The sequence below is a fragment of the Henckelia pumila genome, chromosome 3, assembly GCF_033568475.1.
Source record: "Henckelia pumila isolate YLH828 chromosome 3, ASM3356847v2, whole genome shotgun sequence".
Lineage (NCBI taxonomy): Eukaryota > Viridiplantae > Streptophyta > Magnoliopsida > Lamiales > Gesneriaceae > Henckelia > Henckelia pumila.
This window is the reverse complement of record NC_133122.1, coordinates 149,321,835-149,337,213: the sequence shown is the minus strand read 5'-3', so window position 1 is coordinate 149,337,213 and position 15,379 is coordinate 149,321,835.

Below are 15,379 nucleotides of genomic sequence, written 5' to 3'. Positions count from 1 at the left end.
TTTTTAAAACATCTCCCAAGCTAAAACGTTCACACTTATGCATTGCCCGTTGGACCGACCCCGGCCTCTTCTTCATGCCCGGTCACATAATCATCAATGTAAGCATCCACATCATCGTTTCATGCACCATTCAAGTATAGTGAGTCGAAAGACTCAGCAAGAACAGGCAGAAAAAGGATTTTCTACTTTAAAAGAAAAACATTAACTTAAACTTTCATGCAATAAACATAACTTTGATGTAGCCATAATATAAAAATATTTGAGGTGATGAAGTATGAGTAGTGTGGTAACCGTCATAACGAGCCATTCATGGTTTCCTGTTGATCAACAAAGCATATGGCATTACGCCCGTAAACTTTCATTCTTTGGATAGCCGCTTCGGCGCTCATCCCGAAGTGCATACCCCATATAACCATCCCATGAGCCATGTTTGGATAGCCGCTCCGGAGCTCATCCCGAAGTGCATACCCCATATAATCACCACACGACGCATAATTCATCAAAATATTTTTCATGTATCATATCATTCATCTTATCAAATCATATCATATCATTTTCATAAACCTCGTAACATGCTCATAAAATTTCTCGTGATGCTACATGTTTAAATTCCTTCAAATCATTTCATGATAAATTAGCTTTTATGAGAAAATCACATAATCATGCAATACATAACTTGACCGATCCACGTGAGGCATTCCGTCCGTTTTGGACCCTGAAAGCTTTAACATTCTTCATGAACATTCTTAAAAATAATTAAAATACCTTAAAATATCAAAATCATGATTTTTGGGACTCAAAAACTCGTAAAATGGGGTGGGAAGTTCGAGCCTGCGGCGCGGCCGCGCTACCCCTGTAGCGCGGGCGCGCCGTCTCGGCACTGCCACCGGCGCGGCCGCACGCACAACCAGCGCGGGTGCGCCGCCCACTCGCAAAAGTGCTGGCGCTCGGCGCGGGCGCGCTGCTTGGCAGCGCGGGCGCGCCGTCGCGACTCTTTTTTCCGAAAACTGATATTTTCTGCACTTTTTCAAAACCACATTGCTTAGGGACGATTTTTTCATCAAAAATACCATTCAACAACATCAAAATTTCAAAATAACTTGTACCAATACATCAAACATTCAAAGATTTTGAGTCAAAAACCTTCATAACTACTTTTACCCAAAAATATGATATAATGCATTCAAATCTTTCAAAACTCAATAAACATGAACCGAACACATCAGGAATGCTTCACGTATCACAATCAAGCAACATACTCATAAAATTTTCAAGAAACATGCATAGATCATCAATCAAACACTTAGGGTTTTACCTAAAAAAAATACATATATTCTTGAATGGGTTTAAAAACAGTAAAAACTTGCCTGAATCGTCTGATTGGGATTAACCTGGACGGCGGAACGATCTAGCCTTGAGAAGTCGAAGAACCCTAGCTTTGATGCAGCGTTCGAGTGAGAGCGATTTGAAAGAAAAGAGAGCGTTCAAGAAAATGAGAGTTCAGAAAAAAATCTGAACGCTTATTTCTTTTGTGACTAATGGGCTCCAACACGGCCCATTAGTTACATTTAAAATCCTTTAAAATTTGTACTATCCCAATAAAAATACACTACATACCTTTAAACTTAATTAAAAAAAAATATTTTCTTACTCGCTTCAAGGCTAAACTCGTTCCTGCGACCCAAGATTAATTCCAACATAAAAACTTTAAAATCATACATATTGCATAAAATTTCAGGCATTTGATTTAATCACATAATTAAACATAGCAATTAAACATTTTAAATAACATGCATTAAATCATATAATTTAACCAATTAACCGTGATTAAGCTAGTGGACTTTTTGGACCTTAAATGCACACTATTTAGATCTAATGAGCTTAGAGGCTCAGTATGCTTTACCCTTTAATAGCAGATACTACATAATAAGATTGCATACAAGCACATATCATATAAAAATATCATGAAGTATCTTATGCATGCATGATCATAAAAACATTTGCATAATACTGAGTCATAAACGTAAACATCATCATAATCTTGATCATAAACGTAATACATAACATAAGCATTGGCATGACATAAACATAAAAATCATTTTCATGTGGGTCATATCAGTGAAGTGCAACCATAAGCGATTGATCAATCTAAAAACTAACGTACATGGCGGCGAAGTCACCAAACCTATGGGATTTTCCTACGCCTCCTATGCCTCTTCACCAAACCTCTGGGGATCCGAAGGCTCATAAACATAAGTAGAAAGTTCATCGGGCCCGGTTTCCCAACCTCTAGTCCCGTACTTGTCACAAATCACATTAACTTCACAAAATATTTGCTTTACATGCCATTATCTCATCATAAAATACATGCACGTATCATGAACTTAAAAATATCATTTTCCTTAAAATTCTGCCCGTAAATATATATTTAATTCATTTTCAATAAATATCATACTTATATCAAAATATACATATACATCTATTAAATATATATTTACGGACTATTTAATTTGCCACTGGCTAGTTCGAGTTGCTGCCCCTTAACTAAAGCCCATAAACTTAGACTGACTCATTAACACTTATCCTAACCCAAAAATACTTAGGCTAGCCCAATCACACTTAAAATGACCCTACTAGACTTAGATTGGCCCAATAGTACTTAACCCAACTTAAAACTTAGCCAAATCAAATAAATTAAACAACTTAGGCCCATCAACAAATTTAGCCCAATTAATAAATTAAGCCTCAATAAATATCTTAAGCCAAATAATCTTGGCCCAATAAACAAACTTGACTCAATAAAACAAACTCTATGGCCCAATAAACAAACTCGACCCAATAAAGAAACTTGGCCCAATTAACAAACTTGGCTCAATAAAAGAGACTTGGCCCAATAAAAGAAACTTGACCCAATAAACATACTTGACCCAATAAAGAAACTTGGTCCAATAAACAAACTTGGCTCAAGAAAATAAACTTGGCCCAATAAAATAAACTTGACCCAATAAACGAACTTGACCCAATAAAATAAAGTTGGCTCAATAAAATAAACTTGGCCTAATAAACGAACTTGACCCAATAAACAAACTTGGACCCCTAAATAAATTACCCGGCCCAAAATAAAATAACCCGGACCCAAATCCATAACATATGACCCTAATAAACTTGATCCGACCCAGACAACCCACTTGCCTGAGCCCTGCCAGAGCTGCCCAATAGGTAGACCACCCTTACAACCATCCCGATCTTCACCTAGCCAACACTAGCTCAAGCAATCTTAAACCAAGACTCAAAGGGACTTATCTCAGCCACCAAACCAGTGAACAACAGCTAAGACTCAGCCATAGCAGAAAAATCATCCAAAACCAAGCCACAATGCATAAAAACGTGAATGATGCATGAATTAAAACTTGAGCTACCATATCCACATACAAGTGCAATAAAATGATTTTAATAATCAAAACAGTGAATATACTGCTCTAAATGAGTGAGCAAGGAAGGGTATAACATGCCTTTGCGTTTAAAATGCACAAAAAACTTATACGATTGCGTAGATCGGGACTTGAGAATCTCATAACTTTCCAATTCTGGAAAGCTCAAATCCCAAAACTGCTGATTTCTGCCTCTAAATATCCTAAACAGGCTTCTGATCTGCGAAAAATCACATATTGGTCAAAAGTCAAACCTAGTCAAATTTTGACCGATAAATCGCAAACTTTATTCCGTTCTCACCGCTTCACGGTTTCGAATCTTGACTCGAAACTTGAATATTTGGATTTATCATGTCGAACCGGTCAAAAATGGTTAACATGCCGAAGGTCACGGGAAAATCGGGGAAGACGGCAGTGATGGCCAAAACTACTCCAAAATTCATTAAATTTGGCAAGCTTGTAGAGTTTGACGATGCAATTCCAATGCACTTTGTGTTGGAAAACGCGGCGATCAGATCAATCAGAATTGATATCCGGTGCAGCGGAAGTTTAAAAATTTTATATGGAACGATTCCATAATGGGTATCAAAACTTAACGATTAAATTGTGTGTGTAAAAATTAAATAACAATTATAAATTTTTACCTCCAATCTCGAAGCGAGATTATGGACACCAACAGATTGCTCTGCTCTTGTTGTATATCCCTGGAACTGATGGACGAACTGTTCTTCAATCAGGTCCACGAACGGATAATTAATCCCTCTGATAGATTGCACTAGAAAATCTATCAGAAGTTTCTACGAAGAGAATTAACGAATTTGATCCGTTAAACCAGACTGTAATTCAAAATTCACAGACTGGATTTTCACGAGCAGAGGGGAGGGGGCGGCGGCCACACTAAATAAAATTAGGGTTTTCAAAAATTATTTTGTGACCTGTTGTGTCTAATTTCTGTACTGCAATAACTTATTTATAATGTAGGCCGCTAACAGCTAAGGGCCCATTAGTCATAAGTTCAAGCCCGACAAGCAAAGCCCGCATGTTCAGAAATTAATATAAAATTCATCATGACTCCGATTGATAAACCGATTTCACCAATGTGCACAGAAACCATTTCTGCACCTTTTAAAGTCAAGATAAATTTTTCTGAATCCGAATTCAGTGATTTCCAAAAATGCCCATCCCTATGTCATTTTAGGAAATCTTAATCCTCTACTCTTAATTAAGAAGTCCAACTTCTTTGTTCATTAAATTTAACTCTTTAAATTTAACTATCTCAACGGGGATTAAAAATCCATTACTCTGTGTGACCCTCAATGGTTCAGGGATACAGCTAGCCGTGGGCTCACAACTCCTTGTGACTCGGAACAACAATTTCCGACTTGCCCATCGAATCATGGTAAGAGCGTCTAGCAACATCGCCCCATGATTCCCTAGGTATCACTGATAGTGCCTGCAAGAACCAATAGATTTTGGTTAGCATACAGTACGGTCCCTTCATCCATATATCCCGATCGAATCAACAACCATTGGTAAATCGAGAGTCGTTCGAGATTTGATAACTATGCAATACATCTTGAAGATCAAATAGTGACATCACATGTGTCACTAAGAAACCATTTCTTAAAAAAACACATCATGTACTCTGGCCAGAGATTCGTCACACTAATATCTCCTCAGATCGCATAGGATATCCACACTCGCAAGTATGTGGTGAATCCTTGACAACAAAGCATCGACTCCTATATGTGTTGTAACTGTACCCAATCCCGACACCTGATGACCCCAATAGAGTCGGTAAACGAGTCAAAGCACAGTACTAGCATATAGAGTCTCAATGATGTTTCAAGTAGTAAGGACTAATGGTGTACAACCAAAACCGCGGACTTTATCCACTCGATAAGTGATAACCACTTGGAAAGTCCGGATAGGGTAGTTCGATCATTCATCATATGAATATCCATTTGCATGCTTCGAACATCTCTATGTTCCTTACCAATGAAACGTGGTACTCTGCATCGCAAATGCTAGTCTCAAACTCGAGCGATCCTTATCCTTATTATCGGACGGCTCAATCGACTAGGAACAGTTTAGAATATACAGTGACTATAAGATGTGTTTCATGATAGACATCTCCATGTTCTACCACATCTTACATACACTATAGTATATTCAAGGTCTTTATCAAAACAACAATAATATATCATAATATAACAATATGAAGAAAGATAAAGTCATTGCCATTAATAAAAGTGTAAATTATATTAAACAAAAGATTGTTTATACAAAGAGTCATCAAAGCCCTTAGCCACAAGTTGGCTCACCGGGCACCTACTCTTTCAATCTCCCACTTGCCCTAAAGCCAACTAGTCATACTACGTAGACCCATTGCTTCACGATGTTTGTCAAATAATGGTCCTGGCAAGGGCTTAGTAAGTGGATCAGCGATATTGTCTGCAGAGGCCACTCTTTCGACAGTGATGTCTCCTCTTTCCACAATCTCCCGGATGATGTGGTATTTTCTCAGTACGTGTTTGGATCTTTGATGAGACCTTGGTTCCTTTGCCTGAGCAACGGCACCCGTGTTGTCACAGTACACCGGGACTGGATCAACAACTTCAGGAATGACGCCCAACTCTTGGACGAAATTCCTCATCCAAACGACCTCTTTAGCAGCAGCTGATGCTGCAATGTATTCTGCCTCAGTGGTGGAATCCGCTGTGGTGTCCTGCTTGGAACTCTTCCAAGAGACAGCACCGCCATTGAGCATGAACACAAATCCAGAGGTTGACTTCGAGTCATCCACGTCACTTTGGAAGCTAGAGTCGGTATAGCCTTCCAATTTTAGTTCTCTTCCTCCATATACCATGAACATATTCTTAGTCCTTCGTAAGTACTTAAGAATGTCCTTCACGACTTTCCAATGCATTTGACCGGGATTAGCTTGATATCTGCTCGTGACACTCAGAGCAAATGCTACATCCGGTCTGGTAGATATCATCCCATACATGATACTACCTATGGCTGACGCATATGGTACATGTGTCATTTTCTCTATCTCTTCATCAGTCTTGGGACACATAGACTTGGATAGAAAAACTCCATGACACATGGGTAGATGTCCTCTCTTGGACCCATCCATTGAAAACCGTTTCAATATGGTGTCGATGTAGGTTGATTGAGTGAGTCCTATCATTCTCTTAGATCTATCTCTATAGATCTGTATCCCTAGAATATAGGATGCCTCACCCAAATCCTTCATCGAGAATCTACCTGATAACCATATCTTTGTTGACTGCAACATCCCTACGTCATTCCCAATGAGTAGGATGTCATCAACATAAAGTACTAAGAATGTCACAACATCCTTAACTACTTTTTTGTACACGCATGGTTCCTCCGGGTTCTTGATGAAACCAAAATCCTTTACTGTTTCATCAAATTTCTGGTTCCAACTTCTTGATGCTTGTTTTAGACCATAAATTGATCTCTGAAGCTTGCATACCTTATGCTCGCTTCCCATGGATGTGTACCCCTCAGGCTGCTTCATATAGATTTCTTCCTTAATGTCTCCATTAAGAAAAGCAGTCTTCACATCCATTTGCCATATCTCATAGTCATACCAAACAGCTATGGCAATAAGGATTCTTATGGACTTGAACATTGCAACTGGTGAAAAGGTTTCATCATAGTCAACTCCTTGTCTTTGAGTATAACCTTTCGCCACCAATCGCACCTTGTAGGTCAATACCTTACCATCAGGCCCAAGCTTTCTCTTGTAGATCCATTTACACCCTATTGGAACAATTCCATCGGGAGGATCTACTAAAGACCAAACTTGGTTTGTATGCATCGAATCTATTTCCGACTGCATAGCTTCAAGCCATAAATTTGAATCCGCATCAGAAATTGCTTCCTTGAAGTTTCTTGGATCACATCCAATATCGGGTTCATCTTGATCCCCTTCAAGAAGAAGACCATATCGAATAGGAGGTCTAGAAGTCCTCTCGGATCTTCTAGGTACAGGCGTGTCTATCAATGGTTCCTGAGGTGTAGGATCGTTATTTTGTATTTCGGGTTCTTCTCGAATTTCTTCGAGTTCCATCATCTCGCCTTTCTTATCCAATAAGAACTCCTTCTCCAAGAAGGTGGCATTCCTTGAAACAAACACCTTTGTTTCAGCAGGATGATAGAAATAATATCCGATTGAATTCTTCGGATACCCTACAAAATAACATAAGGTGGATCGACTATCCAACTTATCTCCCACTGTCTGCTTCACGTAAGCAGGACATCCCCAAATCCTCAAGTACGAATACATAGGAGCTTTGCCATTCCATAACTCGTATGGTGTTTTGTCCACTGCTTTAGTGTGGACGTTGTTCAACAACAATACCGCCGTTTCAAGCGCATAGCCCCAAAACGAAGGTGGAAGCTCAGTGAAGCTCATCATGGATCGAACCATGTCCAACAAAGTTCGATTACAACGCTCCGATACACCATTCAGCTGTGGTGTCATAGGAGGAGTCCACTGAGAGAGAATCCCATTCTCTTTTAGATAGTCCAAAAACTCGGTACTTAAGTATTCTTCACCTCGATCCGATCGAAGTGCTTTAATACTTTTACCTAGCTTGTTTTCTACTTCAGCCTTGAATTCTTTGAACTTTTCAAATGCTTCAGACTTATATTTCATTAAATATAAATACCCATACCTAGAATAATCATCAGTAAAGGTAATGAAGTAGGTGTGGCCATATTGAGTACCAATTCTAAATGGACCACAAACGTCTGTATGGATCAAATCCAACAGATTTTGACTACGCTCAGGTTTCCCCTTAAAAGGAGATTTAGTCATTTTTCCTTTCAGGCAGGATTCACAAGTAGGTAGAGAGTTAATATCAGACATATCAAACATGCCCTCTCCCACTAGCTTGTTCATCCTCCTTGAGGAAATATGACCTAGCCTAGCATGCCAAAGGTTTGCCGGGTTTTGACTATCGATTTTCCTTTTGTTTGTTGTTGCCGGTTTATCAACATAATTTATTGGAACGTCTTTTAGTTTTAAGTTATATAGATCGTTTTCAAGTTCTCCATTTCCAATCAAACATTCATTCTTGTAAATATTGCAAATCCCATTCACAAAATTGCAAGAATAACCATCTCTATCTAGCATAGAAACAGAAATAATGTTTTTAATCAAATCTGGAACAAATAAAACATCTCTCAAAAGTAACTTAAAACCGTTCTGCAAAATTAAATAAATATCTCCTACAGCTTTAGCTTCAACTCTGGAACCATTTTCGAGCCTCAGCTGGGTCTCACCCATTCTAAGCCTGCGACTTCTTGTCATCACCTGCAAATCATTGCAAATGTGAGATCCACATCCGGTATCCAATACCCAAGAAGTAGTATTAAGTGAAACATTTATTTCAATATAGAACATACCCTTCGCAGTTCGCAACTGCTCTAGATATTCCTTGCAGTTACGCTTCCAATGACCGGGCTTCTTGCAGTAATGACAAACATCCTTGGAATTTTCCATGTTTGAAGCCTTTGTCTTGTACTTCTTCTCGGGTTCGATTTTCTTGGGTGGGGCAGAACGTTTCTTACCCTTTGTACTTGGCCCCTTCTTAGCAGAAGAAGAGGAGCCCACCAAGAAAGCCGGTTTATCCTTCTTTAAAGTGGATTCATATGTCACAAGCATATTGACCATCTCTTCAAGGGAGGCCTCTATCTTGTTCATATTGAAATTCACCACAAATCCGTCAAACGAAGAAGGAAGAGATAGAAGTAGTAAGTCCACGTTGAGTTCATGCTCCAACACCAAATCAAGGGTTACCAACTTCTGTATGAGCCAAATCACTCGTACCCCATGATCATGGACCGAAGTCCCTTCACGCATGCGACACGTCATTAGCTCCTTTACAGTAGCGAACCTTTCAGCCCTCGATTGAGCCCCAAAAAGTTCCTTGAGTTGCACGTGAATGTCAGCAGCATTCACGGTGTCCTCAAATCGCCTCTGGAGTTCATCAGACATCGAGGCTTGCATATAGCATTTGGCCTTGATATCATGGTCCCACCATGTATCAAGTTGGCTAACTCTTCCGGACTTATGTCAGCTGGTGCTTCCTTCGGAGGAGATTTTTCTAACACGTAGAGCATCTTCTCCGAAGTCAAGACAATCTTCAACTTACGGAACCATTCCGTATAGTTTGCGCCAGTCAATTTATTTTGTTCGAGGATCGAGAAAAGTGGATTACGCAAATTCATCTTTATGAAATACTGAAAAGAAACAGACAAATATCAGTGATTGTTTAAGTAATTTACTAAGACATAAAATATGGCGAAATTTATTTTATGAATCTCACTCCCACTATTTTAACGATTTCACTACCCTCTAGTGAAAACGGGAAACTGTTTTCCTTAGTGAGAACATGGAGTCCAATTGACAAACTATGGTCCCGAATAATATCAGCCAACCATAATTTTCAAAAGGTAGAGCCCAATTGCTTCCAAAGCAACCTCCACGTTTTTACCTCATGTCCAATAAGGGCCCAATAATATGACGCCGTTTATTGTGACATGTCAAGATGACCCATCAATATTAAGTTGTGATGGACGGTCGCCATGTGGATCCCCCAATAATATGAGCCGATCCCATGGGAGTTCCACCCAACTTACAACATGTGTCGATCCAATGTACAACTTTCCGACGAACGGGCCCCCCCAATAATATGAGCCGGACCGTATCCACGGGTAGCATCTCATACATTGATCGTTGATGGAAGGTAGGAACATTTAAACAAATTTAAATTTCCTTTATTTATCTTGATATCAATTTTAAATCATATTTAAAATGAGGGATTTTAATTTTGAAAATTTGTCTCATCATTTTTTAAAATTTTGTATGCTTGCCGGATTCACACAATTTTGTCTAAAACATGCATACAACAATAATATCACATATTATATAGGATGATCGATTCCATTTCTAATCGACCCGTGGTTGCCAATCACGAGTCTTAGTCCAATCCTAGGTTATATGCAGTATGCAATGCAATCCTATTACATTGAGCTTCCAATTTACATTTTTTCTGTCTTTATTGTCTGCTGGGCCCACCTCCGTCTTCAAATCTTCATCTCCCACTAAATCTAATGTATTTACAATAAATAACAATGACAAGTAGGGGATACATTTTTAAGGGGTGGGAACGGGCCATAAACCAAGCCCACTTTTATTACATATGACAATTCATATTGGGCCATAAACCAGGCCCATTAATAAATCCAACAATAAAAACAAATGTAAATTCCTAACATACACCTACAAAATTGGTCATGGCAATCGATCATCCTTATCCAATAACATTTAATTCAAAATTAATTTATTGGATAACATGCAATGACAATTTAAATTTAAAAGGATAAAATCATATTTCATATATAAAATCTTATTTTACATACAAAATCATATTTTATCTTTTTATCAAATAAAATCATATTTTATCTATAAAATCCAATTTTATACATAAAATCATATTTTACTCAATATATCCATAAGATCATATCTTATCATCAATTGTACCAAAAATAATTAATTTCAAAATTCAATTTAACGGATAAAATATTTAAATTTTCCAAAAATTCAAATTTATGCAAAAATCAATTTTAAAATTTTCGGACTCGAACAATTCGATCCGACGCCTCGTGGACCAATCAAAAACAATTTTCGATCGGACCAAAAATAGAATTTTAACATATTAAAATTTTAATTTAAAAATTAAAAATAATTTTTCGCGGGCCGCCCGGGACGTTCCCGGGCTGCCCGCGCCCCAAAAGGCTCGGGCCAGGCAGCGCCGTGCGCTGCCCTGGGCAGCGATCACGTCGTTGCCCATGGGCAGCGATCCAATCGCTGCCCGGGTTTTTGCCCGAATTTTTTTTTTATTTTTAAAATATTTATTTTGTTTCAAAAACCGAGGCTTCAAATTTTTTTGTACAATCGATTAATTTAATCGCTTGATCTGAGCAACCTGGCTCTGATACCACTGTTGGAAAACGCGGCGATCAGATCAATCAGAATTGATACCCGGTGCAGCGGAAGTTTAAAAATTTTATATGGAACGATTCCATAATGGGTATCAAAACTTAACGATTAAATTGTGTGTGTAAAAATTAAATAACAATTATAAATTTTTACCTCCAATCTCGAAGCGAGATTATGGACACCAACAGATTGCTCTGCTCTTGTTGTATATCCCTGGAACTGATGGACGAACTGTTCTTCAATCAGGTCCACGAACGGATAATTAATCCCTCTGATAGATTGCACTAGAAAATCTATCAGAAGTTTCTACGAAGAGAATTATCGAATTTGATCCGTTAAACCAGACTGTAATTCAAAATTCACAGACTGGATTTTCACGAGCAGAGGGGAGGGGGCGGCGGCCACACTAAATAAAATTAGGGTTTTCGAAAATTATTTTGTGACCTGTTGTGTCTAATTTTTGTACTGCAATAACTTATTTATAATGTAGGCCGCTAACAGCTTGGGGCCCATTAGTCATAAGTTCAAGCCCGACAAGCAAAGCCCGCATGTTCAGAAATTAATATAAAATTCATCATGACTCCGATTAATAAACCGATTTCACCAATGTGCACAGAAACCATTTCTGCACCTTTTAAAGTCAAGATAAATTTTTTTGAATCCGAATTCAGTGATTTCCAAAAATGCCCATCCCTATGTCATTTTAGGAAATCTTACTCCTCTACTCTTAATTAAGAAGTCCAACTTCTTTGTTCATTAAATTTAACTCTTTAAATTTAACTATCTCAACGGGGATTAAAAATCCATTACTCTGTGTGACCCTCAATGGTTCAGGGATACAGCTAGCCGTGGGCTCACAACTCCTTGTGACTCGGAACAACAATTTCCGACTTGCCCATCGAATCATGGTAAGAGCGTCTAGCAACATCGCCCCATGATTCCCTAGGTATCACTGATAGTGCCTGCAAGAACCAATAGATTTTGGTTAGCGTACAGTACGGTCCCTTCATCCATATATCCCGATCGAATCAACAACCATTGGTAAATCAAGAGTCGTTCGAGATTCGATAACTATGCAATACATCTTGAAGATCAAATAGTGACATCGCATGTGTCACTAAGAAACCATTTCTTAAAAAAACACATCATGTACTCTGGCCAGAGATTCGTCACACTAATATCTCCTCAGATCGCATAGGATATCCACACTCGCAAGTATGTGGTGAATCCTTGACAACAAAGCATCGACTCCTATATGTGTTGTAACTGTACCCAATCCCGACACCTGATGACCCCAATAGAGTCGGTAAACGAGTCAAAGCACAGTACTAGCATATAGAGTCTCAATGATGTTTCAAGTAGTAAGGACTAATGGTGTACAACCAAAACCGCGGACTTTATCCACTCGATAAGTGATAACCACTTGGAAAGTCCGGATAGGGTAGTTCGATCATTCATCATATGAATATCCATTTGCATGCTTCGAACATCTCTATGTTCCTTACCAATGAAACGTGGTACTCTGCATCGCAAATGCTAGTCTCAAACTCGAGCGATCCTTATCCTTATTATCGGACGGCTCAATCGACTAGGAACAGTTTAGAATATACAGTGACTATAAGATGTGTTTCATGATAGACATCTCCATGTTCTACCACATCTTACATACACTATAGTATATTCAAGGTCTTTATCAAAACAACAATAGTATATCACAATATAACAATATGAAGAAAGATAAAGTCATTGCCATTAATAAAAGTGTAAATTATATTAAACAAAAGATTGTTTATACAAAGAGTCATCAAAGCCCTTAGCCACAAGTTGGCTCACCGGGCGCCTACTCTTTCACTTTGCCACGACCGGAATGTACTATCGAGGCGACCGGAATCGGCGAAAAACAGTTGCGGCGTCGACGAGAGACCCAAGCTCCGTTCTGTCCGCTTTTTCAATGGAAAAAGCTGTAATAAGCTCGAGAAATTATATACACACATTCTAAAACTTCTTAACAACTCAAAAACAACAAGAATCGACCTCAAATCCATCCATTTCGCACGAGGAAGATGATGAACAGTGACTGTCGCGTTATTGCTTCGAACTAAACCAATCGAACATCAAAACTCACGATTCTTGATATGGTTGTGACCGCCTTGACGACAACTATAAGATGACATGGTCAATTGATGGCAAGGGGAGGCGCACGGCGGCCGACGACGGGAGAGGCGATTTGGGGGTTAGGGTTTTAGTGTGTGTTTTGGTGTTTTATGTGTGTGAGAGAGTAACACTTACTATGTGATAAGTGCATTTTGTATGCATTAGTTTGTGTTATTTTTATATTTATTTTGTGTGCATTCATATTTTTTTTATGTGTGTTTATGTGTTTTAGTGCATGTGTGTATATTTCACTCTCCCGGTTAATTTTGTAGGAAAATGAATTTTTGAAGAGTGAATTTCGGAGCATCTTTGGTAGAAAATTCAATTTTAAATTTAGAAAGATCCAAATACAATCTTTACCATTCAGAATAAATTTCAATATGTTTTGAAGCTGCTGTCCAAATTTCAGGTCGATCCGACGGCTAGAACTCAAGATATAAATTTTTCAAAATTGTCGCGCGGAGCAGGTTAAAAGTTGCGCTGTTGAAGATTGAGGTAGCGCGATTGCACTAAATTGTGTGCTGTTGGAAGAGAAGTTAGCGCATGAATGAAGCTCAAACGCGCATGTTGTTAGCACATGAAAAAAGCGCAATCGCGCAACAAAGCAAGGTGTTTAGCGCATGTGTTTAGCGCTGAAAAGAGGAGCAATCGCGCAAGTGTTCAGCGCATGAAGAAAAGAAAAGGCGCACGCGAGCGAGAGCATTAGCTAGCGCGAGTGCCAAACAAAATTTTAGAGATTCAAGAGCAGATCGCGTGCGGGCAAGCTCTTATCTCGCGCGCGCGCAAGAGGAGACCAAGGACACTGTTTTATTATACTGCGCGCGCGCGAGACCTCTTCCAGGCGAGCGCGCATGTCGCGGAGTTAGAAAATTAGGAATTTCCTTGTTGCATAAGGAAATTAATTATTATGAGATCCAAACACTATAAATAGGAGATTTTTATATTCTTGGAGGGTTCCGAAGTTTCAGAAGGCAGATAGATTGCACAAGGGAGAAGGCGGCTGCTATAGGCTTGAGAGAGAAGATTTCTTTTCTTTCTTTTGTTCTTTTTTTCTTAATTTTTGTTTAATTATTGTTTTTAATTATTGAGTAGTTTGTTTTCAACCAAGACGGCGTGATTGGGTCGAACAAATTTATGTAGAAAACTTGGATGTTTGTTTGAGATTTTGCAGAGTAGATTTTATTTTATTGATTGTCAGATTTATATTTGTCTTGTGAATAGCCTGATCAACTGTTTTCTTGCATGTTAATCGATTCCAAGTCGACAGAGAAGATATTGATTTCAATCACTTTGATAATCAACATATTGTAAAACCGACTAGAAATAGAATTCGGTTTCAATGTGCGGTTTGGGTGTAAACTGAATTTTCACAAATATTTAATGCATTCAAATTTGATTAGAATTACGAAAGATTAATCCGTCAATATTTGAATAGGTTTGATTGTTCTAGAAATAGACCTTTGAACAAGATAGGAGAATTCCCGTGATATAAGATTAAATCTGAGTCCTGAATCAACTACATGTTACATGATTTGTTTGGTACCTACGTGTGTCTTGGTTGTCTCGTTTTAATTATTTTTATCTTCAGTTATTTTAATTCTTATTTTTTTAGAAGTTTTTATTTTAAATTCTTATTTTATTTAAATCAAATTGCTTTTATGATTTTGTCCAGATTAAGCCAAATAATTAATTCTTGAAAATTGACTGCAGTCCCTGTGGGATCGATACTTGGACTCTCAGTCCACTTTAC